The sequence below is a fragment of the Phyllobates terribilis genome, unplaced genomic scaffold, assembly GCF_046119375.1.
Source record: "Phyllobates terribilis strain yellow unplaced genomic scaffold, ASM4611937v1 Scaffold_1248__1_contigs__length_344610, whole genome shotgun sequence".
In the NCBI taxonomy this organism is placed as follows: domain Eukaryota; kingdom Metazoa; phylum Chordata; class Amphibia; order Anura; family Dendrobatidae; genus Phyllobates; species Phyllobates terribilis.
Window position 1 is genome coordinate 161997 of NW_027364008.1, and position 22868 is coordinate 184864.

Here is a 22868-nt window from a genome sequence, read left to right on the forward strand (position 1 = left end):
CTAAGTTGGTGACAAAATATCTCGAGAAAAGCAGGGAACAGTGCCCCGTGTGAGGCTCAAACTCACAACCTTCAGATTATGAGACTGACACGCTACCTACTGCGCTAACGAGGCAAGCTGTACCTGCAGATCTGCAGAAGTTTATTGTGCATAGCAGAAAACTTTTTTTTTTCATAATGTCACTGAGACATTAGAGCATCTTTTCCCATATGGTCTAGTGGTTAGGATTCCTGGCTCTCACCCAGGTGGCCCGGGTTTGACTCCCGGTATGGGAATGCATCTTTATCTTAGCTACTGCCACCATTCAAAGACTGACACGTGTTTTTCAATCAAAAATGTTTCTGGTAGATTTTCACTTTGCAACAAAAATACTTAACATTGGCGATGCATTATGACTTTTGCAAAAGATTTCCTTTTGTTTCATAGCTTAAGCCTTTTTCAACTACACAGTTTTACACAAAAGTGTCAAGGGACTCAACAAGCCATGTGTCCTGTCTGTCATTAGGGCTCCCATGTTCTTTCTAATCGGAAACAGTTTAGAACTGAATTGGAAAGTTCAGAGTTAGTGACAAAATCTCTTGAGAAAAGGAGGATGCCACGTGTGAGCAAAAAACTCATGATCTTCAAATTATTCAACTGACGTGCCAAAAACCTTGACCATGTAGCGTGTTTCAGCTCTTGTAATGTTGATGTTTTGTATTCAAAGCAAAACACTCTTTTTTTTTTTTTTTTACACCTGTCTTGCTGTTTACTGTACTGCTTACACCATGTGGAGAAAGACTTAGTTAGTATTCCTGGTTGACTGGTTCGATTCCTGCTATGGGAGAGACTTTTTTTTGGGGACTAGTGTCCACATTCCAAAGCCAACACGTGCCTTGCAGACAGAATCAGTTTAGGTTGGAACTGCTCTTTGCAGCCAAAAATGCAGACCACCAGGTTTTTTGGATATTTATTTGCACAAAAGCTTATTTGATGTCATATCTCAAACCATTCATATCTCTCACTTTTAATTCCTGGGTGTTAAGGGACTCAACAAGCCTTTATCCCTGTTTGTCATTGGAGCTCCCCTTCCATCAATTGGTGATATTTTGCTACTGAATGGAAAAGAGCTGTGACTCTCTAGCCAAGATGGTTGCAAAATCAGTTAAGGAAACACGGTACCAGTGCCCCATGTGAGAATCGAACTCATGACCTTCAGATTACGAGACTGACGCGCTACCTGCTGCGCTAACGAGGCAAAATGCACGTAATAATCTGCGGAAGTTGCTTGTGCAAAGCAGTACACCTCTTTTTTTTCATATTGTAAGTGAGCTGACAGTACATCTTCTCCCATATGGTCTAGCGGTTAGGATTCCTGGTTTTCACCCAGGCGGCCCGGGTTCGACTCCCGGTATGGGAACGCATCCTTTTCTGCACCGCTGCCAACATTCAAAAACTGACGCGTGTTTTTTAGTCAAACGTATTTCAAGTAGGATTTGTTTTTTTCAGGCAAAAATGCTGAACGCCCGCGTTTTGGCACTTCATTCTGACCCTTCACACAAGATTCAATTTGGATTCGTAGCTCAACTCATTCTCAACCACCCCTTTTTACACTAAAGTGTCAAGGGACTCAACAACTCATGGGTCCGGTAAGTTATTTGGATTCCCATTTCCTTTCTAATGGAAAAAGTTGTAGAATTGAATGGAAAAGTTCTAAGTTGGTGACAAAATCTCTCGAGAAAAGGAGGGAACAGTGCCCCGTGTGAGGCTCGAACTCACGAGCTTCAGATTATGAGACTGACGTGCTACCTACTGCGCTAACGAGGCAAGCTGTACCTGCAGATCTGCAGAAGTTTATTGTGCATAGCAGAAAGCTTTTTTTTTCATAATGTCACTGAGACATTAGTGCATCTTTTCCCATATGGTCTAGCGGTTAGGATTCCTGGCTCTCACCCAGGTGGCCCGGGTTTGACTCCCGGTATGGGAATGCATCTTTATCTTAGCTACTGCCACCATTCAAAGACTGACACGTGTTTTTCAATCAAAAATGTTTCTGGTAGATTTTCACTTTGCAACAAAAATACTTAACATTGGCGATGCATTATGACTTTTGCAAAAGATTTCCTTTTGTTTCATAGCTTAAGCCTTTTTCAACTACACAGTTTTACACAAAAGTGTCAAGGGACTCAACAAGTCATGTGTCCTGTCTGTCATTAGGGCTCCCATGTTCTTTCTAATCGGAAACAGTTTAGAACTGAATTGGAAAGTTCAGAGTTAGTGACAAAATCTCTTGAGAAAAGGAGGATGCCACGTGTGAGCAAAAAACTCATGATCTTCAAATTATTCAACTGACGTGCCAAAAACCTTGACCATGTAGCGTGTTTCAGCTCTTGTAATGTTGATGTTTTGTATTCAAAGCAAAACACTCTTTTTTTTTTTTTTTTTTTTACACCTGTCTTGCTGTTTACTGTACTGCTTACACCATGTGGAGAAAGACTTAGTTAGTATTCCTGGTTGACTGGTTCGATTCCTGCTATGGGAGAGACTTTTTTTTGGGGACTAGTGTCCACATTCCAAAGCCAACACGTGCCTTGCAGACAGAATCAGTTTAGGTTGGAACTGCTCTTTGCAGCCAAAAATGCAGACCACCAGGTTTTTTGGATATTTATTTGCACAAAAGCTTATTTGATGTCATATCTCAAACCATTCATATCTCTCACTTTTAATTCCTGGGTGTTAAGGGACTCAACAAGCCTTTATCCCTGTTTGTCATTGGAGCTCCCCTTCCATCAATTGGTGATATTTTGCTACTGAATGGAAAAGAGCTGTGACTCTCTAGCCAAGATGGTTGCAAAATCAGTTAAGGAAACACGGTACCAGTGCCCCATGTGAGAATCGAACTCATGACCTTCAGATTACGAGACTGACGCGCTACCTGCTGCGCTAACGAGGCAAAATGCACGTAATAATCTGCGGAAGTTGCTTGTGCAAAGCAGTACACCTCTTTTTTTTCATATTGTAAGTGAGCTGGCAGTACATCTTCTCCCATATGGTCTAGCGGTTAGGATTCCTGGTTTTCACCCAGGCGGCCCGGGTTCGACTCCCGGTATGGGAACGCATCCTTTTCTGCACCGCTGCCAACATTCAAAAACTGACGCGTGTTTTTTAGTCAAACGTATTTCAAGTAGGATTTGTTTTTTTCAGGCAAAAATGCTGAACGCCCGCATTTTGGCACTTCATTCTGACCCTTCACACAAGATTCAATTTGGATTCGTAGCTCAACTCATTCTCAACCACCCCTTTTTACACTAAAGTGTCAAGGGACTCAACAACTCATGGGTCCGGTAAGTTATTTGGATTCCCATTTCCTTTCTAATGGAAAAAGTTGTAGAATTGAATGGAAAAGTTCTAAGTTGGTGACAAAATCTCTCGAGAAAAGGAGGGAACAGTGCCCCGTGTGAGGCTCGAACTCACGAGCTTCAGATTATGAGACTGACGTGCTACCTACTGCGCTAACGAGGCAAGCTGTACCTGCAGATCTGCAGAAGTTTATTGTGCATAGCAGAAAACTTTTTTTTTTCATAATGTCACTGAGACATTAGTGCATCTTTTCCCATATGGTCTAGCGGTTAGGATTCCTGGCTCTCACCCAGGTGGCCCGGGTTTGACTCCCGGTATGGGAATGCATCTTTATCTTAGCTACTGCCACCATTCAAAGACTGACACGTGTTTTTCAATCAAAAATGTTTCTGGTAGATTTTCACTTTGCAACAAAAATACTTAACATTGGCGATGCATTATGACTTTTGCAAAAGATTTCCTTTTGTTTCATAGCTTAAGCCTTTTTCAACTACACAGTTTTACACAAAAGTGTCAAGGGACTCAACAAGCCATGTGTCCTGTCTGTCATTAGGGCTCCCATGTTCTTTCTAATCGGAAACAGTTTAGAACTGAATTGGAAAGTTCAGAGTTAGTGACAAAATCTCTTGAGAAAAGGAGGATGCCACGTGTGAGCAAAAAACTCATGATCTTCAAATTATTCAACTGACGTGCCAAAAACCTTGACCATGTAGCGTGTTTCAGCTCTTGTAATGTTGATGTTTTGTATTCAAAGCAAAACACTCTTTTTTTTTTTTTTTTTTTTACACCTGTCTTGCTGTTTACTGTACTGCTTACACCATGTGGAGAAAGACTTAGTTAGTATTCCTGGTTGACTGGTTCGATTCCTGCTATGGGAGAGACTTTTTTTTGGGGACTAGTGTCCACATTCCAAAGCCAACACGTGCCTTGCAGACAGAATCAGTTTAGGTTGGAACTGCTCTTTGCAGCCAAAAATGCAGACCACCAGGTTTTTTGGATATTTATTTGCACAAAAGCTTATTTGATGTCATATCTCAAACCATTCATATCTCTCACTTTTAATTCCTGGGTGTTAAGGGACTCAACAAGCCTTTATCCCTGTTTGTCATTGGAGCTCCCCTTCCATCAATTGGTGATATTTTGCTACTGAATGGAAAAGAGCTGTGACTCTCTAGCCAAGATGGTTGCAAAATCAGTTAAGGAAACACGGTACCAGTGCCCCATGTGAGAATCGAACTCATGACCTTCAGATTACGAGACTGATGCGCTACCTGCTGCGCTAACGAGGCAAAATGCACGTAATAATCTGCGGAAGTTGCTTGTGCAAAGCAGTACACCTCTTTTTTTTCATATTGTAAGTGAGCTGGCAGTACATCTTCTCCCATATGGTCTAGCGGTTAGGATTCCTGGTTTTCACCCAGGTGGCCCGGGTTCGACTCCCGGTATGGGAACGCATCCTTTTCTGCACCGCTGCCAACATTCAAAAACTGACGCGTGTTTTTTAGTCAAGCGTATTTCAAGTAGGATTTGTTTTTTTCAGGCAAAAATGCTGAACGCCCGCGTTTTGGCACTTCATTCTGACCCTTCACACAAGATTCAATTTGGATTCGTAGCTCAACTCATTCTCAACCACCCCTTTTTACACTAAAGTGTCAAGGGACTCAACAACTCATGGGTCCGGTAAGTTATTTGGATTCCCATTTCCTTTCTAATGGAAAAAGTTGTAGAATTGAATGGAAAAGTTCTAAGTTGGTGACAAAATCTCTCGAGAAAAGGAGGGAACAGTGCCCCGTGTGAGGCTCGAACTCACGAGCTTCAGATTATGAGACTGACGTGCTACCTACTGCGCTAACGAGGCAAGCTGTACCTGCAGATCTGCAGAAGTTTATTGTGCATAGCAGAAAACTTTTTTTTTTCATAATGTCACTGAGACATTAGTGCATCTTTTCCCATATGGTCTAGCGGTTAGGATTCCTGGCTCTCACCCAGGTGGCCCGGGTTTGACTCCCGGTATGGGAATGCATCTTTATCTTAGCTACTGCCACCATTCAAAGACTGACACGTGTTTTTCAATCAAAAATGTTTCTGGTAGATTTTCACTTTGCAACAAAAATACTTAACATTGGCGATGCATTATGACTTTTGCAAAAGATTTCCTTTTGTTTCATAGCTTAAGCCTTTTTCAACTACACAGTTTTACACAAAAGTGTCAAGGGACTCAACAAGCCATGTGTCCTGTCTGTCATTAGGGCTCCCATGTTCTTTCTAATCGGAAACAGTTTAGAACTGAATTGGAAAGTTCAGAGTTAGTGACAAAATCTCTTGAGAAAAGGAGGATGCCACGTGTGAGCAAAAAACTCATGATCTTCAAATTATTCAACTGACGTGCCAAAAACCTTGACCATGTAGCGTGTTTCAGCTCTTGTAATGTTGATGTTTTGTATTCAAAGCAAAACACTCTTTTTTTTTTTTTTTTTTTACACCTGTCTTGCTGTTTACTGTACTGCTTACACCATGTGGAGAAAGACTTAGTTAGTATTCCTGGTTGACTGGTTCGATTCCTGCTATGGGAGAGACTTTTTTTTGGGGACTAGTGTCCACATTCCAAAGCCAACACGTGCCTTGCAGACAGAATCAGTTTAGGTTGGAACTGCTCTTTGCAGCCAAAAATGCAGACCACCAGGTTTTTTGGATATTTATTTGCACAAAAGCTTATTTGATGTCATATCTCAAACCATTCATATCTCTCACTTTTAATTCCTGGGTGTTAAGGGACTCAACAAGCCTTTATCCCTGTTTGTCATTGGAGCTCCCCTTCCATCAATTGGTGATATTTTGCTACTGAATGGAAAAGAGCTGTGACTCTCTAGCCAAGATGGTTGCAAAATCAGTTAAGGAAACACGGTACCAGTGCCCCATGTGAGAATCGAACTCATGACCTTCAGATTACGAGACTGACGCGCTACCTGCTGCGCTAATGAGGCAAAATGCACGTAATAATCTGCGGAAGTTGCTTGTGCAAAGCAGTACACCTCTTTTTTTTCATATTGTAAGTGAGCTGGCAGTACATCTTCTCCCATATGGTCTAGCGGTTAGGATTCCTGGTTTTCACCCAGGCGGCCCGGGTTCGACTCCCGGTATGGGAACGCATCCTTTTCTGCACCGCTGCCAACATTCAAAAACTGACGCGTGTTTTTTAGTCAAACGTATTTCAAGTAGGATTTGTTTTTTTCAGGCAAAAATGCTGAACGCCCGCGTTTTGGCACTTCATTCTGACCCTTCACACAAGATTCAATTTGGATTCGTAGCTCAACTCATTCTCAACCACCCCTTTTTACACTAAAGTGTCAAGGGACTCAACAACTCATGGGTCCGGTAAGTTATTTGGATTCCCATTTCCTTTCTAATGGAAAAAGTTGTAGAATTGAATGGAAAAGTTCTAAGTTGGTGACAAAATCTCTCGAGAAAAGGAGGGAACAGTGCCCCGTGTGAGGCTCGAACTCACGAGCTTCAGATTATGAGACTGACGTGCTACCTACTGCGCTAACGAGGCAAGCTGTACCTGCAGATCTGCAGAAGTTTATTGTGCATAGCAGAAAACTTTTTTTTTTCATAATGTCACTGAGACATTAGTGCATCTTTTCCCATATGGTCTAGCGGTTAGGATTCCTGGCTCTCACCCAGGTGGCCCGGGTTTGACTCCCGGTATGGGAATGCATCTTTATCTTAGCTACTGCCACCATTCAAAGACTGACACGTGTTTTTCAATCAAAAATGTTTCTGGTAGATTTTCACTTTGCAACAAAAATACTTAACATTGGCGATGCATTATGACTTTTGCAAAAGATTTCCTTTTGTTTCATAGCTTAAGCCTTTTTCAACTACACAGTTTTACACAAAAGTGTCAAGGGACTCAACAAGCCATGTGTCCTGTCTGTCATTAGGGCTCCCATGTTCTTTCTAATCGGAAACAGTTTAGAACTGAATTGGAAAGTTCAGAGTTAGTGACAAAATCTCTTGAGAAAAGGAGGATGCCACGTGTGAGCAAAAAACTCATGATCTTCAAATTATTCAACTGACGTGCCAAAAACCTTGACCATGTAGCGTGTTTCAGCTCTTGTAATGTTGATGTTTTGTATTCAAAGCAAAACACTCTTTTTTTTTTTTTTTTTTTTTACACCTGTCTTGCTGTTTACTGTACTGCTTACACCATGTGGAGAAAGACTTAGTTAGTATTCCTGGTTGACTGGTTCGATTCCTGCTATGGGAGAGACTTTTTTTTGGGGACTAGTGTCCACATTCCAAAGCCAACACGTGCCTTGCAGACAGAATCAGTTTAGGTTGGAACTGCTCTTTGCAGCCAAAAATGCAGACCACCAGGTTTTTTGGATATTTATTTGCACAAAAGCTTATTTGATGTCATATCTCAAACCATTCATATCTCTCACTTTTAATTCCTGGGTGTTAAGGGACTCAACAAGCCTTTATCCCTGTTTGTCATTGGAGCTCCCCTTCCATCAATTGGTGATATTTTGCTACTGAATGGAAAAGAGCTGTGACTCTCTAGCCAAGATGGTTGCAAAATCAGTTAAGGAAACACGGTACCAGTGCCCCATGTGAGAATCGAACTCATGACCTTCAGATTACGAGACTGACGCGCTACCTGCTGCGCTAACGAGGCAAAATGCACGTAATAATCTGCGGAAGTTGCTTGTGCAAAGCAGTACACCTCTTTTTTTTCATATTGTAAGTGAGCTGGCAGTACATCTTCTCCCATATGGTCTAGCGGTTAGGATTCCTGGTTTTCACCCAGGTGGCCCGGGTTCGACTCCCGGTATGGGAACGCATCCTTTTCTGCACCGCTGCCAACATTCAAAAACTGACGCGTGTTTTTTAGTCAAACGTATTTCAAGTAGGATTTGTTTTTTTCAGGCAAAAATGCTGAACGCCCGCGTTTTGGCACTTCATTCTGACCCTTCACACAAGATTCAATTTGGATTCGTAGCTCAACTCATTCTCAACCACCCCTTTTTACACTAAAGTGTCAAGGGACTCAACAACTCATGGGTCCGGTAAGTTATTTGGATTCCCATTTCCTTTCTAATGGAAAAAGTTGTAGAATTGAATGGAAAAGTTCTAAGTTGGTGACAAAATCTCTCGAGAAAAGGAGGGAACAGTGCCCCGTGTGAGGCTCGAACTCACGAGCTTCAGATTATGAGACTGACGTGCTACCTACTGCGCTAACGAGGCAAGCTGTACCTGCAGATCTGCAGAAGTTTATTGTGCATAGCAGAAAACTTTTTTTTTTCATAATGTCACTGAGACATTAGTGCATCTTTTCCCATATGGTCTAGCGGTTAGGATTCCTGGCTCTCACCCAGGTGGCCCGGGTTTGACTCCCGGTATGGGAATGCATCTTTATCTTAGCTACTGCCACCATTCAAAGACTGACACGTGTTTTTCAATCAAAAATGTTTCTGGTAGATTTTCACTTTGCAACAAAAATACTTAACATTGGCGATGCATTATGACTTTTGCAAAAGATTTCCTTTTGTTTCATAGCTTAAGCCTTTTTCAACTACACAGTTTTACACAAAAGTGTCAAGGGACTCAACAAGCCATGTGTCCTGTCTGTCATTAGGGCTCCCATGTTCTTTCTAATCGGAAACAGTTTAGAACTGAATTGGAAAGTTCAGAGTTAGTGACAAAATCTCTTGAGAAAAGGAGGATGCCACGTGTGAGCAAAAAACTCATGATCTTCAAATTATTCAACTGACGTGCCAAAAACCTTGACCATGTAGCGTGTTTCAGCTCTTGTAATGTTGATGTTTTGTATTCAAAGCAAAACACTCTTTTTTTTTTTTTTTTTTTTACACCTGTCTTGCTGTTTACTGTACTGCTTACACCATGTGGAGAAAGACTTAGTTAGTATTCCTGGTTGACTGGTTCGATTCCTGCTATGGGAGAGACTTTTTTTTGGGGACTAGTGTCCACATTCCAAAGCCAACACGTGCCTTGCAGACAGAATCAGTTTAGGTTGGAACTGCTCTTTGCAGCCAAAAATGCAGACCACCAGGTTTTTTGGATATTTATTTGCACAAAAGCTTATTTGATGTCATATCTCAAACCATTCATATCTCTCACTTTTAATTCCTGGGTGTTAAGGGACTCAACAAGCCTTTATCCCTGTTTGTCATTGGAGCTCCCCTTCCATCAATTGGTGATATTTTGCTACTGAATGGAAAAGAGCTGTGACTCTCTAGCCAAGATGGTTGCAAAATCAGTTAAGGAAACACGGTACCAGTGCCCCATGTGAGAATCGAACTCATGACCTTCAGATTACGAGACTGACGCGCTACCTGCTGCGCTAACGAGGCAAAATGCACGTAATAATCTGCGGAAGTTGCTTGTGCAAAGCAGTACACCTCTTTTTTTTCATATTGTAAGTGAGCTGGCAGTACATCTTCTCCCATATGGTCTAGCGGTTAGGATTCCTGGTTTTCACCCAGGTGGCCCGGGTTCGACTCCCGGTATGGGAACGCATCCTTTTCTGCACCGCTGCCAACATTCAAAAACTGACGCGTGTTTTTTAGTCAAACGTATTTCAAGTAGGATTTGTTTTTTTCAGGCAAAAATGCTGAACGCCCGCGTTTTGGCACTTCATTCTGACCCTTCACACAAGATTCAATTTGGATTCGTAGCTCAACTCATTCTCAACCACCCCTTTTTACACTAAAGTGTCAAGGGACTCAACAACTCATGGGTCCGGTAAGTTATTTGGATTCCCATTTCCTTTCTAATGGAAAAAGTTGTAGAATTGAATGGAAAAGTTCTAAGTTGGTGACAAAATCTCTCGAGAAAAGGAGGGAACAGTGCCCCGTGTGAGGCTCGAACTCACGAGCTTCAGATTATGAGACTGACGTGCTACCTACTGCGCTAACGAGGCAAGCTGTACCTGCAGATCTGCAGAAGTTTATTGTGCATAGCAGAAAACTTTTTTTTTTCATAATGTCACTGAGACATTAGTGCATCTTTTCCCATATGGTCTAGCGGTTAGGATTCCTGGCTCTCACCCAGGTGGCCCGGGTTTGACTCCCGGTATGGGAATGCATCTTTATCTTAGCTACTGCCACCATTCAAAGACTGACACGTGTTTTTCAATCAAAAATGTTTCTGGTAGATTTTCACTTTGCAACAAAAATACTTAACATTGGCGATGCATTATGACTTTTGCAAAAGATTTCCTTTTGTTTCATAGCTTAAGCCTTTTTCAACTACACAGTTTTACACAAAAGTGTCAAGGGACTCAACAAGCCATGTGTCCTGTCTGTCATTAGGGCTCCCATGTTCTTTCTAATCGGAAACAGTTTAGAACTGAATTGGAAAGTTCAGAGTTAGTGACAAAATCTCTTGAGAAAAGGAGGATGCCACGTGTGAGCAAAAAACTCATGATCTTCAAATTATTCAACTGACGTGCCAAAAACCTTGACCATGTAGCGTGTTTCAGCTCTTGTAATGTTGATGTTTTGTATTCAAAGCAAAACACTCTTTTTTTTTTTTTTTTTTTTACACCTGTCTTGCTGTTTACTGTACTGCTTACACCATGTGGAGAAAGACTTAGTTAGTATTCCTGGTTGACTGGTTCGATTCCTGCTATGGGAGAGACTTTTTTTTGGGGACTAGTGTCCACATTCCAAAGCCAACACGTGCCTTGCAGACAGAATCAGTTTAGGTTGGAACTGCTCTTTGCAGCCAAAAATGCAGACCACCAGGTTTTTTGGATATTTATTTGCACAAAAGCTTATTTGATGTCATATCTCAAACCATTCATATCTCTCACTTTTAATTCCTGGGTGTTAAGGGACTCAACAAGCCTTTATCCCTGTTTGTCATTGGAGCTCCCCTTCCATCAATTGGTGATATTTTGCTACTGAATGGAAAAGAGCTGTGACTCTCTAGCCAAGATGGTTGCAAAATCAGTTAAGGAAACACGGTACCAGTGCCCCATGTGAGAATCGAACTCATGACCTTCAGATTACGAGACTGACGCGCTACCTGCTGCGCTAATGAGGCAAAATGCACGTAATAATCTGCGGAAGTTGCTTGTGCAAAGCAGTACACCTCTTTTTTTTCATATTGTAAGTGAGCTGGCAGTACATCTTCTCCCATATGGTCTAGCGGTTAGGATTCCTGGTTTTCACCCAGGTGGCCCGGGTTCGACTCCCGGTATGGGAACGCATCCTTTTCTGCACCGCTGCCAACATTCAAAAACTGACGCGTGTTTTTTAGTCAAACGTATTTCAAGTAGGATTTGTTTTTTTCAGGCAAAAATGCTGAACGCCCGCGTTTTGGCACTTCATTCTGACCCTTCACACAAGATTCAATTTGGATTCGTAGCTCAACTCATTCTCAACCACCCCTTTTTACACTAAAGTGTCAAGGGACTCAACAACTCATGGGTCCGGTAAGTTATTTGGATTCCCATTTCCTTTCTAATGGAAAAAGTTGTAGAATTGAATGGAAAAGTTCTAAGTTGGTGACAAAATCTCTCGAGAAAAGGAGGGAACAGTGCCCCGTGTGAGGCTCGAACTCACGAGCTTCAGATTATGAGACTGACGTGCTACCTACTGCGCTAACGAGGCAAGCTGTACCTGCAGATCTGCAGAAGTTTATTGTGCATAGCAGAAAACTTTTTTTTTTCATAATGTCACTGAGACATTAGTGCATCTTTTCCCATATGGTCTAGCGGTTAGGATTCCTGGCTCTCACCCAGGTGGCCCGGGTTTGACTCCCGGTATGGGAATGCATCTTTATCTTAGCTACTGCCACCATTCAAAGACTGACACGTGTTTTTCAATCAAAAATGTTTCTGGTAGATTTTCACTTTGCAACAAAAATACTTAACATTGGCGATGCATTATGACTTTTGCAAAAGATTTCCTTTTGTTTCATAGCTTAAGCCTTTTTCAACTACACAGTTTTACACAAAAGTGTCAAGGGACTCAACAAGCCATGTGTCCTGTCTGTCATTAGGGCTCCCATGTTCTTTCTAATCGGAAACAGTTTAGAACTGAATTGGAAAGTTCAGAGTTAGTGACAAAATCTCTTGAGAAAAGGAGGATGCCACGTGTGAGCAAAAAACTCATGATCTTCAAATTATTCAACTGACGTGCCAAAAACCTTGACCATGTAGCGTGTTTCAGCTCTTGTAATGTTGATGTTTTGTATTCAAAGCAAAACACTCTTTTTTTTTTTTTTTTTTTTACACCTGTCTTGCTGTTTACTGTACTGCTTACACCATGTGGAGAAAGACTTAGTTAGTATTCCTGGTTGACTGGTTCGATTCCTGCTATGGGAGAGACTTTTTTTTGGGGACTAGTGTCCACATTCCAAAGCCAACACGTGCCTTGCAGACAGAATCAGTTTAGGTTGGAACTGCTCTTTGCAGCCAAAAATGCAGACCACCAGGTTTTTTGGATATTTATTTGCACAAAAGCTTATTTGATGTCATATCTCAAACCATTCATATCTCTCACTTTTAATTCCTGGGTGTTAAGGGACTCAACAAGCCTTTATCCCTGTTTGTCATTGGAGCTCCCCTTCCATCAATTGGTGATATTTTGCTACTGAATGGAAAAGAGCTGTGACTCTCTAGCCAAGATGGTTGCAAAATCAGTTAAGGAAACACGGTACCAGTGCCCCATGTGAGAATCGAACTCATGACCTTCAGATTACGAGACTGACGCGCTACCTGCTGCGCTAATGAGGCAAAATGCACGTAATAATCTGCGGAAGTTGCTTGTGCAAAGCAGTACACCTCTTTTTTTTCATATTGTAAGTGAGCTGGCAGTACATCTTCTCCCATATGGTCTAGCGGTTAGGATTCCTGGTTTTCACCCAGGCGGCCCGGGTTCGACTCCCGGTATGGGAACGCATCCTTTTCTGCACCGCTGCCAACATTCAAAAACTGACGCGTGTTTTTTAGTCAAACGTATTTCAAGTAGGATTTGTTTTTTTCAGGCAAAAATGCTGAACGCCCGCGTTTTGGCACTTCATTCTGACCCTTCACACAAGATTCAATTTGGATTCGTAGCTCAACTCATTCTCAACCACCCCTTTTTACACTAAAGTGTCAAGGGACTCAACAACTCATGGGTCCGGTAAGTTATTTGGATTCCCATTTCCTTTCTAATGGAAAAAGTTGTAGAATTGAATGGAAAAGTTCTAAGTTGGTGACAAAATCTCTCGAGAAAAGGAGGGAACAGTGCCCCGTGTGAGGCTCAAACTCACGAGCTTCAGATTATGAGACTGACGTGCTACCTACTGCGCTAACGAGGCAAGCTGTACCTGCAGATCTGCAGAAGTTTATTGTGCATAGCAGAAAACTTTTTTTTTTCATAATGTCACTGAGACATTAGTGCATCTTTTCCCATATGGTCTAGCGGTTAGGATTCCTGGCTCTCACCCAGGTGGCCCGGGTTTGACTCCCGGTATGGGAATGCATCTTTATCTTAGCTACTGCCACCATTCAAAGACTGACACGTGTTTTTCAATCAAAAATGTTTCTGGTAGATTTTCACTTTGCAACAAAAATACTTAACATTGGCGATGCATTATGACTTTTGCAAAAGATTTCCTTTTGTTTCATAGCTTAAGCCTTTTTCAACTACACAGTTTTACACAAAAGTGTCAAGGGACTCAACAAGCCATGTGTCCTGTCTGTCATTAGGGCTCCCATGTTCTTTCTAATCGGAAACAGTTTAGAACTGAATTGGAAAGTTCAGAGTTAGTGACAAAATCTCTTGAGAAAAGGAGGATGCCACGTGTGAGCAAAAAACTCATGATCTTCAAATTATTCAACTGACGTGCCAAAAACCTTGACCATGTAGCGTGTTTCAGCTCTTGTAATGTTGATGTTTTGTATTCAAAGCAAAACACTCTTTTTTTTTTTTTTTTTTTTTTTTTTTTTACACCTGTCTTGCTGTTTACTGTACTGCTTACACCATGTGGAGAAAGACTTAGTTAGTATTCCTGGTTGACTGGTTCGATTCCTGCTATGGGAGAGACTTTTTTTTGGGGACTAGTGTCCACATTCCAAAGCCAACACGTGCCTTGCAGACAGAATCAGTTTAGGTTGGAACTGCTCTTTGCAGCCAAAAATGCAGACCACCAGGTTTTTTGGATATTTATTTGCACAAAAGCTTATTTGATGTCATATCTCAAACCATTCATATCTCTCACTTTTAATTCCTGGGTGTTAAGGGACTCAACAAGCCTTTATCCCTGTTTGTCATTGGAGCTCCCCTTCCATCAATTGGTGATATTTTGCTACTGAATGGAAAAGAGCTGTGACTCTCTAGCCAAGATGGTTGCAAAATCAGTTAAGGAAACACGGTACCAGTGCCCCATGTGAGAATCGAACTCATGACCTTCAGATTACGAGACTGACGCGCTACCTGCTGCGCTAACGAGGCAAAATGCACGTAATAATCTGCGGAAGTTGCTTGTGCAAAGCAGTACACCTCTTTTTTTTCATATTGTAAGTGAGCTGGCAGTACATCTTCTCCCATATGGTCTAGCGGTTAGGATTCCTGGTTTTCACCCAGGTGGCCCGGGTTCGACTCCCGGTATGGGAACGCATCCTTTTCTGCACCGCTGCCAACATTCAAAAACTGACGCGTGTTTTTTAGTCAAACGTATTTCAAGTAGGATTTGTTTTTTTCAGGCAAAAATGCTGAACGCCCGCGTTTTGGCACTTCATTCTGACCCTTCACACAAGATTCAATTTGGATTCGTAGCTCAACTCATTCTCAACCACCCCTTTTTACACTAAAGTGTCAAGGGACTCAACAACTCATGGGTCCGGTAAGTTATTTGGATTCCCATTTCCTTTCTAATGGAAAAAGTTGTAGAATTGAATGGAAAAGTTCTAAGTTGGTGACAAAATCTCTCGAGAAAAGGAGGGAACAGTGCCCCGTGTGAGGCTCGAACTCACGAGCTTCAGATTATGAGACTGACGTGCTACCTACTGCGCTAACGAGGCAAGCTGTACCTGCAGATCTGCAGAAGTTTATTGTGCATAGCAGAAAACTTTTTTTTTTCATAATGTCACTGAGACATTAGTGCATCTTTTCCCATATGGTCTAGCGGTTAGGATTCCTGGCTCTCACCCAGGTGGCCCGGGTTTGACTCCCGGTATGGGAATGCATCTTTATCTTAGCTACTGCCACCATTCAAAGACTGACACGTGTTTTTCAATCAAAAATGTTTCTGGTAGATTTTCACTTTGCAACAAAAATACTTAACATTGGCGATGCATTATGACTTTTGCAAAAGATTTCCTTTTGTTTCATAGCTTAAGCCTTTTTCAACTACACAGTTTTACACAAAAGTGTCAAGGGACTCAACAAGCCATGTGTCCTGTCTGTCATTAGGGCTCCCATGTTCTTTCTAATCGGAAACAGTTTAGAACTGAATTGGAAAGTTCAGAGTTAGTGACAAAATCTCTTGAGAAAAGGAGGATGCCACGTGTGAGCAAAAAACTCATGATCTTCAAATTATTCAACTGACGTGCCAAAAACCTTGACCATGTAGCGTGTTTCAGCTCTTGTAATGTTGATGTTTTGTATTCAAAGCAAAACACTCTTTTTTTTTTTTTTTTTTTTACACCTGTCTTGCTGTTTACTGTACTGCTTACACCATGTGGAGAAAGACTTAGTTAGTATTCCTGGTTGACTGGTTCGATTCCTGCTATGGGAGAGACTTTTTTTTGGGGACTAGTGTCCACATTCCAAAGCCAACACGTGCCTTGCAGACAGAATCAGTTTAGGTTGGAACTGCTCTTTGCAGCCAAAAATGCAGACCACCAGGTTTTTTGGATATTTATTTGCACAAAAGCTTATTTGATGTCATATCTCAAACCATTCATATCTCTCACTTTTAATTCCTGGGTGTTAAGGGACTCAACAAGCCTTTATCCCTGTTTGTCATTGGAGCTCCCCTTCCATCAATTGGTGATATTTTGCTACTGAATGGAAAAGAGCTGTGACTCTCTAGCCAAGATGGTTGCAAAATCAGTTAAGGAAACACGGTACCAGTGCCCCATGTGAGAATCGAACTCATGACCTTCAGATTACGAGACTGACGCGCTACCTGCTGCGCTAACGAGGCAAAATGCACGTAATAATCTGCGGAAGTTGCTTGTGCAAAGCAGTACACCTCTTTTTTTTCATATTGTAAGTGAGCTGGCAGTACATCTTCTCCCATATGGTCTAGCGGTTAGGATTCCTGGTTTTCACCCAGGTGGCCCGGGTTCGACTCCCGGTATGGGAACGCATCCTTTTCTGCACCGCTGCCAACATTCAAAAACTGACGCGTGTTTTTTAGTCAAACGTATTTCAAGTAGGATTTGTTTTTTTCAGGCAAAAATGCTGAACGCCCGCGTTTTGGCACTTCATTCTGACCCTTCACACAAGATTCAATTTGGATTCGTAGCTCAACTCATTCTCAACCACCCCTTTTTACACTAAAGTGTCAAGGGACTCAACAACTCATGGGTCCGGTAAGTTATTTGGATTCCCATTTCCTTTCTAATGGAAAAAGTTGTAGAATTGAATGGAAAAGTTCTAAGTTGGTGACAAAATCTCTCGAGAAAAGGAGGGAACAGTGCCCCGTGTGAGGCTCGAACTCACGAGCTTCAGATTATGAGACTGACGTGCTACCTACTGCGCTAACGAGGCAAGCTGTACCTGCAGATCTGCAGAAGTTTATTGTGCATAGCAGAAAACTTTTTTTTTTCATAATGTCACTGAGACATTAGTGCATCTTTTCCCATATGGTCTAGCGGTTAGGATTCCTGGCTCTCACCCAGGTGGCCCGGGTTTGACTCCCGGTATGGGAATGCATCTTTATCTTAGCTACTGCCACCATTCAAAGACTGACACGTGTTTTTCAATCAAAAATGTTTCTGGTAGATTTTCACTTTGCAACAAAAATACTTAACATTGGCGATGCATTATGACTTTTGCAAAAGATTTCCTTTTGTTTCATAGCTTAAGCCTTTTTCAACTACACAGTTTTACACAAAAGTGTCAAGGGACTCAACAAGCCATGTGTCCTGTCTGTCATTAGGGCTCCCATGTTCTTTCTAATCGGAAACAGTTTAGAACTGAATTGGAAAGTTCAGAGTTAGTGACAAAATCTCTTGAGAAAAGGAGGATGCCACGTGTGAGCAAAAAACTCATGATCTTCAAATTATTCAACTGACGTGCCAAAAACCTTGACCATGTAGCGTGTTTCAGCTCTTGTAATGTTGATGTTTTGTATTCAAAGCAAAACACTCTTTTTTTTTTTTTTTTTTTTACACCTGTCTTGCTGTTTACTGTACTGCTTACACCATGTGGAGAAAGACTTAGTTAGTATTCCTGGTTGACTGGTTCGATTCCTGCTATGGGAGAGACTTTTTTTTGGGGACTAGTGTCCACATTCCAAAGCCAACACGTGCCTTGCAGACAGAATCAGTTTAGGTTGGAACTGCTCTTTGCAGCCAAAAATGCAGACCACCAGGTTTTTTGGATATTTATTTGCACAAAAGCTTATTTGATGTCATATCTCAAACCATTCATATCTCTCACTTTTAATTCCTGGGTGTTAAGGGACTCAACAAGCCTTTATCCCTGTTTGTCATTGGAGCTCCCCTTCCATCAATTGGTGATATTTTGCTACTGAATGGAAAAGAGCTGTGACTCTCTAGCCAAGATGGTTGCAAAATCAGTTAAGGAAACACGGTACCAGTGCCCCATGTGAGAATCGAACTCATGACCTTCAGATTACGAGACTGACGCGCTACCTGCTGCGCTAACGAGGCAAAATGCACGTAATAATCTGCGGAAGTTGCTTGTGCAAAGCAGTACACCTCTTTTTTTTCATATTGTAAGTGAGCTGGCAGTACATCTTCTCCCATATGGTCTAGCGGTTAGGATTCCTGGTTTTCACCCAGGTGGCCCGGGTTCGACTCCCGGTATGGGAACGCATCCTTTTCTGCACCGCTGCCAACATTCAAAAACTGACGCGTGTTTTTTAGTCAAACGTATTTCAAGTAGGATTTGTTTTTTTCAGGCAAAAATGCTGAACGCCCGCGTTTTGGCACTTCATTCTGACCCTTCACACAAGATTCAATTTGGATTCGTAGCTCAACTCATTCTCAACCACCCCTTTTTACACTAAAGTGTCAAGGGACTCAACAACTCATGGGTCCGGTAAGTTATTTGGATTCCCATTTCCTTTCTAATGGAAAAAGTTGTAGAATTGAATGGAAAAGTTCTAAGTTGGTGACAAAATCTCTCGAGAAAAGGAGGGAACAGTGCCCCGTGTGAGGCTCGAACTCACGAGCTTCAGATTATGAGACTGACGTGCTACCTACTGCGCTAACGAGGCAAGCTGTACCTGCAGATCTGCAGAAGTTTATTGTGCATAGCAGAAAACTTTTTTTTTTCATAATGTCACTGAGACATTAGTGCATCTTTTCCCATATGGTCTAGCGGTTAGGATTCCTGGCTCTCACCCAGGTGGCCCGGGTTTGACTCCCGGTATGGGAATGCATCTTTATCTTAGCTACTGCCACCATTCAAAGACTGACACGTGTTTTTCAATCAAAAATGTTTCTGGTAGATTTTCACTTTGCAACAAAAATACTTAACATTGGCGATGCATTATGACTTTTGCAAAAGATTTCCTTTTGTTTCATAGCTTAAGCCTTTTTCAACTACACAGTTTTACACAAAAGTGTCAAGGGACTCAACAAGCCATGTGTCCTGTCTGTCATTAGGGCTCCCATGTTCTTTCTAATCGGAAACAGTTTAGAACTGAATTGGAAAGTTCAGAGTTAGTGACAAAATCTCTTGAGAAAAGGAGGATGCCACGTGTGAGCAAAAAACTCATGATCTTCAAATTATTCAACTGACGTGCCAAAAACCTTGACCATGTAGCGTGTTTCAGCTCTTGTAATGTTGATGTTTTGTATTCAAAGCAAAACACTCTTTTTTTTTTTTTTTTTTTTACACCTGTCTTGCTGTTTACTGTACTGCTTACACCATGTGGAGAAAGACTTAGTTAGTATTCCTGGTTGACTGGTTCGATTCCTGCTATGGGAGAGACTTTTTTTTGGGGACTAGTGTCCACATTCCAAAGCCAACACGTGCCTTGCAGACAGAATCAGTTTAGGTTGGAACTGCTCTTTGCAGCCAAAAATGCAGACCACCAGGTTTTTTGGATATTTATTTGCACAAAAGCTTATTTGATGTCATATCTCAAACCATTCATATCTCTCACTTTTAATTCCTGGGTGTTAAGGGACTCAACAAGCCTTTATCCCTGTTTGTCATTGGAGCTCCCCTTCCATCAATTGGTGATATTTTGCTACTGAATGGAAAAGAGCTGTGACTCTCTAGCCAAGATGGTTGCAAAATCAGTTAAGGAAACACGGTACCAGTGCCCCATGTGAGAATCGAACTCATGACCTTCAGATTACGAGACTGACGCGCTACCTGCTGCGCTAATGAGGCAAAATGCACGTAATAATCTGCGGAAGTTGCTTGTGCAAAGCAGTACACCTCTTTTTTTTCATATTGTAAGTGAGCTGGCAGTACATCTTCTCCCATATGGTCTAGCGGTTAGGATTCCTGGTTTTCACCCAGGCGGCCCGGGTTCGACTCCCGGTATGGGAACGCATCCTTTTCTGCACCGCTGCCAACATTCAAAAACTGACGCGTGTTTTTTAGTCAAACGTATTTCAAGTAGGATTTGTTTTTTTCAGGCAAAAATGCTGAACGCCCGCGTTTTGGCACTTCATTCTGACCCTTCACACAAGATTCAATTTGGATTCGTAGCTCAACTCATTCTCAACCACCCCTTTTTACACTAAAGTGTCAAGGGACTCAACAACTCATGGGTCCGGTAAGTTATTTGGATTCCCATTTCCTTTCTAATGGAAAAAGTTGTAGAATTGAATGGAAAAGTTCTAAGTTGGTGACAAAATCTCTCGAGAAAAGGAGGGAACAGTGCCCCGTGTGAGGCTCAAACTCACGAGCTTCAGATTATGAGACTGACGTGCTACCTACTGCGCTAACGAGGCAAGCTGTACCTGCAGATCTGCAGAAGTTTATTGTGCATAGCAGAAAACTTTTTTTTTTCATAATGTCACTGAGACATTAGTGCATCTTTTCCCATATGGTCTAGCGGTTAGGATTCCTGGCTCTCACCCAGGTGGCCCGGGTTTGACTCCCGGTATGGGAATGCATCTTTATCTTAGCTACTGCCACCATTCAAAGACTGACACGTGTTTTTCAATCAAAAATGTTTCTGGTAGATTTTCACTTTGCAACAAAAATACTTAACATTGGCGATGCATTATGACTTTTGCAAAAGATTTCCTTTTGTTTCATAGCTTAAGCCTTTTTCAACTACACAGTTTTACACAAAAGTGTCAAGGGACTCAACAAGCCATGTGTCCTGTCTGTCATTAGGGCTCCCATGTTCTTTCTAATCGGAAACAGTTTAGAACTGAATTGGAAAGTTCAGAGTTAGTGACAAAATCTCTTGAGAAAAGGAGGATGCCACGTGTGAGCAAAAAACTCATGATCTTCAAATTATTCAACTGACGTGCCAAAAACCTTGACCATGTAGCGTGTTTCAGCTCTTGTAATGTTGATGTTTTGTATTCAAAGCAAAACACTCTTTTTTTTTTTTTTTTTTTTTTTTTTTTTTTACACCTGTCTTGCTGTTTACTGTACTGCTTACACCATGTGGAGAAAGACTTAGTTAGTATTCCTGGTTGACTGGTTCGATTCCTGCTATGGGAGAGACTTTTTTTTGGGGACTAGTGTCCACATTCCAAAGCCAACACGTGCCTTGCAGACAGAATCAGTTTAGGTTGGAACTGCTCTTTGCAGCCAAAAATGCAGACCACCAGGTTTTTTGGATATTTATTTGCACAAAAGCTTATTTGATGTCATATCTCAAACCATTCATATCTCTCACTTTTAATTCCTGGGTGTTAAGGGACTCAACAAGCCTTTATCCCTGTTTGTCATTGGAGCTCCCCTTCCATCAATTGGTGATATTTTGCTACTGAATGGAAAAGAGCTGTGACTCTCTAGCCAAGATGGTTGCAAAATCAGTTAAGGAAACACGGTACCAGTGCCCCATGTGAGAATCGAACTCATGACCTTCAGATTACGAGACTGACGCGCTACCTGCTGCGCTAACGAGGCAAAATGCACGTAATAATCTGCGGAAGTTGCTTGTGCAAAGCAGTACACCTCTTTTTTTTCATATTGTAAGTGAGCTGGCAGTACATCTTCTCCCATATGGTCTAGCGGTTAGGATTCCTGGTTTTCACCCAGGTGGCCCGGGTTCGACTCCCGGTATGGGAACGCATCCTTTTCTGCACCGCTGCCAACATTCAAAAACTGACGCGTGTTTTTTAGTCAAACGTATTTCAAGTAGGATTTGTTTTTTTCAGGCAAAAATGCTGAACGCCCGCGTTTTGGCACTTCATTCTGACCCTTCACACAAGATTCAATTTGGATTCGTAGCTCAACTCATTCTCAACCACCCCTTTTTACACTAAAGTGTCAAGGGACTCAACAACTCATGGGTCCGGTAAGTTATTTGGATTCCCATTTCCTTTCTAATGGAAAAAGTTGTAGAATTGAATGGAAAAGTTCTAAGTTGGTGACAAAATCTCTCGAGAAAAGGAGGGAACAGTGCCCCGTGTGAGGCTCGAACTCACGAGCTTCAGATTATGAGACTGACGTGCTACCTACTGCGCTAACGAGGCAAGCTGTACCTGCAGATCTGCAGAAGTTTATTGTGCATAGCAGAAAACTTTTTTTTTTCATAATGTCACTGAGACATTAGTGCATCTTTTCCCATATGGTCTAGCGGTTAGGATTCCTGGCTCTCACCCAGGTGGCCCGGGTTTGACTCCCGGTATGGGAATGCATCTTTATCTTAGCTACTGCCACCATTCAAAGACTGACACGTGTTTTTCAATCAAAAATGTTTCTGGTAGATTTTCACTTTGCAACAAAAATACTTAACATTGGCGATGCATTATGACTTTTGCAAAAGATTTCCTTTTGTTTCATAGCTTAAGCCTTTTTCAACTACACAGTTTTACACAAAAGTGTCAAGGGACTCAACAAGCCATGTGTCCTGTCTGTCATTAGGGCTCCCATGTTCTTTCTAATCGGAAACAGTTTAGAACTGAATTGGAAAGTTCAGAGTTAGTGACAAAATCTCTTGAGAAAAGGAGGATGCCACGTGTGAGCAAAAAACTCATGATCTTCAAATTATTCAACTGACGTGCCAAAAACCTTGACCATGTAGCGTGTTTCAGCTCTTGTAATGTTGATGTTTTGTATTCAAAGCAAAACACTCTTTTTTTTTTTTTTTTTTTTACACCTGTCTTGCTGTTTACTGTACTGCTTACACCATGTGGAGAAAGACTTAGTTAGTATTCCTGGTTG

General features: G+C 41.7%; 13 non-coding genes across 13 annotated transcripts; all 13 read left to right on the forward strand.

The window, feature by feature from the left end:
• The first annotated feature begins 1327 nt into the window (after positions 1-1327).
• TRNAE-UUC (transfer RNA glutamic acid (anticodon UUC)) lies at positions 1328-1399 on the forward strand. The gene has a single exon. It is a non-coding gene; the product is annotated as a tRNA-Glu (tRNA).
• Positions 1400-3022: 1623 nt separating this feature from the next.
• On the forward strand, positions 3023-3094 carry TRNAE-UUC (transfer RNA glutamic acid (anticodon UUC)). The gene has a single exon. It is a non-coding gene; the product is annotated as a tRNA-Glu (tRNA).
• A 1624-nt stretch (positions 3095-4718) lies between these two features.
• TRNAE-UUC (transfer RNA glutamic acid (anticodon UUC)) lies at positions 4719-4790 on the forward strand. The gene has a single exon. It is a non-coding gene; the product is annotated as a tRNA-Glu (tRNA).
• Positions 4791-6413: 1623 nt separating this feature from the next.
• Positions 6414-6485, forward strand: TRNAE-UUC (transfer RNA glutamic acid (anticodon UUC)). Its single transcript has one exon. It is a non-coding gene; the product is annotated as a tRNA-Glu (tRNA).
• A 1625-nt stretch (positions 6486-8110) lies between these two features.
• On the forward strand, positions 8111-8182 carry TRNAE-UUC (transfer RNA glutamic acid (anticodon UUC)). Its single transcript has one exon. It is a non-coding gene; the product is annotated as a tRNA-Glu (tRNA).
• Positions 8183-9806: 1624 nt separating this feature from the next.
• Positions 9807-9878, forward strand: TRNAE-UUC (transfer RNA glutamic acid (anticodon UUC)). Its single transcript has one exon. It is a non-coding gene; the product is annotated as a tRNA-Glu (tRNA).
• A 1624-nt stretch (positions 9879-11502) lies between these two features.
• On the forward strand, positions 11503-11574 carry TRNAE-UUC (transfer RNA glutamic acid (anticodon UUC)). Its single transcript has one exon. It is a non-coding gene; the product is annotated as a tRNA-Glu (tRNA).
• Positions 11575-13198: 1624 nt separating this feature from the next.
• On the forward strand, positions 13199-13270 carry TRNAE-UUC (transfer RNA glutamic acid (anticodon UUC)). Its single transcript has one exon. It is a non-coding gene; the product is annotated as a tRNA-Glu (tRNA).
• A 1633-nt stretch (positions 13271-14903) lies between these two features.
• Positions 14904-14975, forward strand: TRNAE-UUC (transfer RNA glutamic acid (anticodon UUC)). Its single transcript has one exon. It is a non-coding gene; the product is annotated as a tRNA-Glu (tRNA).
• A 1624-nt stretch (positions 14976-16599) lies between these two features.
• TRNAE-UUC (transfer RNA glutamic acid (anticodon UUC)) lies at positions 16600-16671 on the forward strand. The gene has a single exon. It is a non-coding gene; the product is annotated as a tRNA-Glu (tRNA).
• A 1624-nt stretch (positions 16672-18295) lies between these two features.
• On the forward strand, positions 18296-18367 carry TRNAE-UUC (transfer RNA glutamic acid (anticodon UUC)). The gene has a single exon. It is a non-coding gene; the product is annotated as a tRNA-Glu (tRNA).
• Positions 18368-19991: 1624 nt separating this feature from the next.
• Positions 19992-20063, forward strand: TRNAE-UUC (transfer RNA glutamic acid (anticodon UUC)). Its single transcript has one exon. It is a non-coding gene; the product is annotated as a tRNA-Glu (tRNA).
• Positions 20064-21698: 1635 nt separating this feature from the next.
• TRNAE-UUC (transfer RNA glutamic acid (anticodon UUC)) lies at positions 21699-21770 on the forward strand. Its single transcript has one exon. It is a non-coding gene; the product is annotated as a tRNA-Glu (tRNA).
• The last annotated feature ends 1098 nt before the right edge of the window (positions 21771-22868 follow it).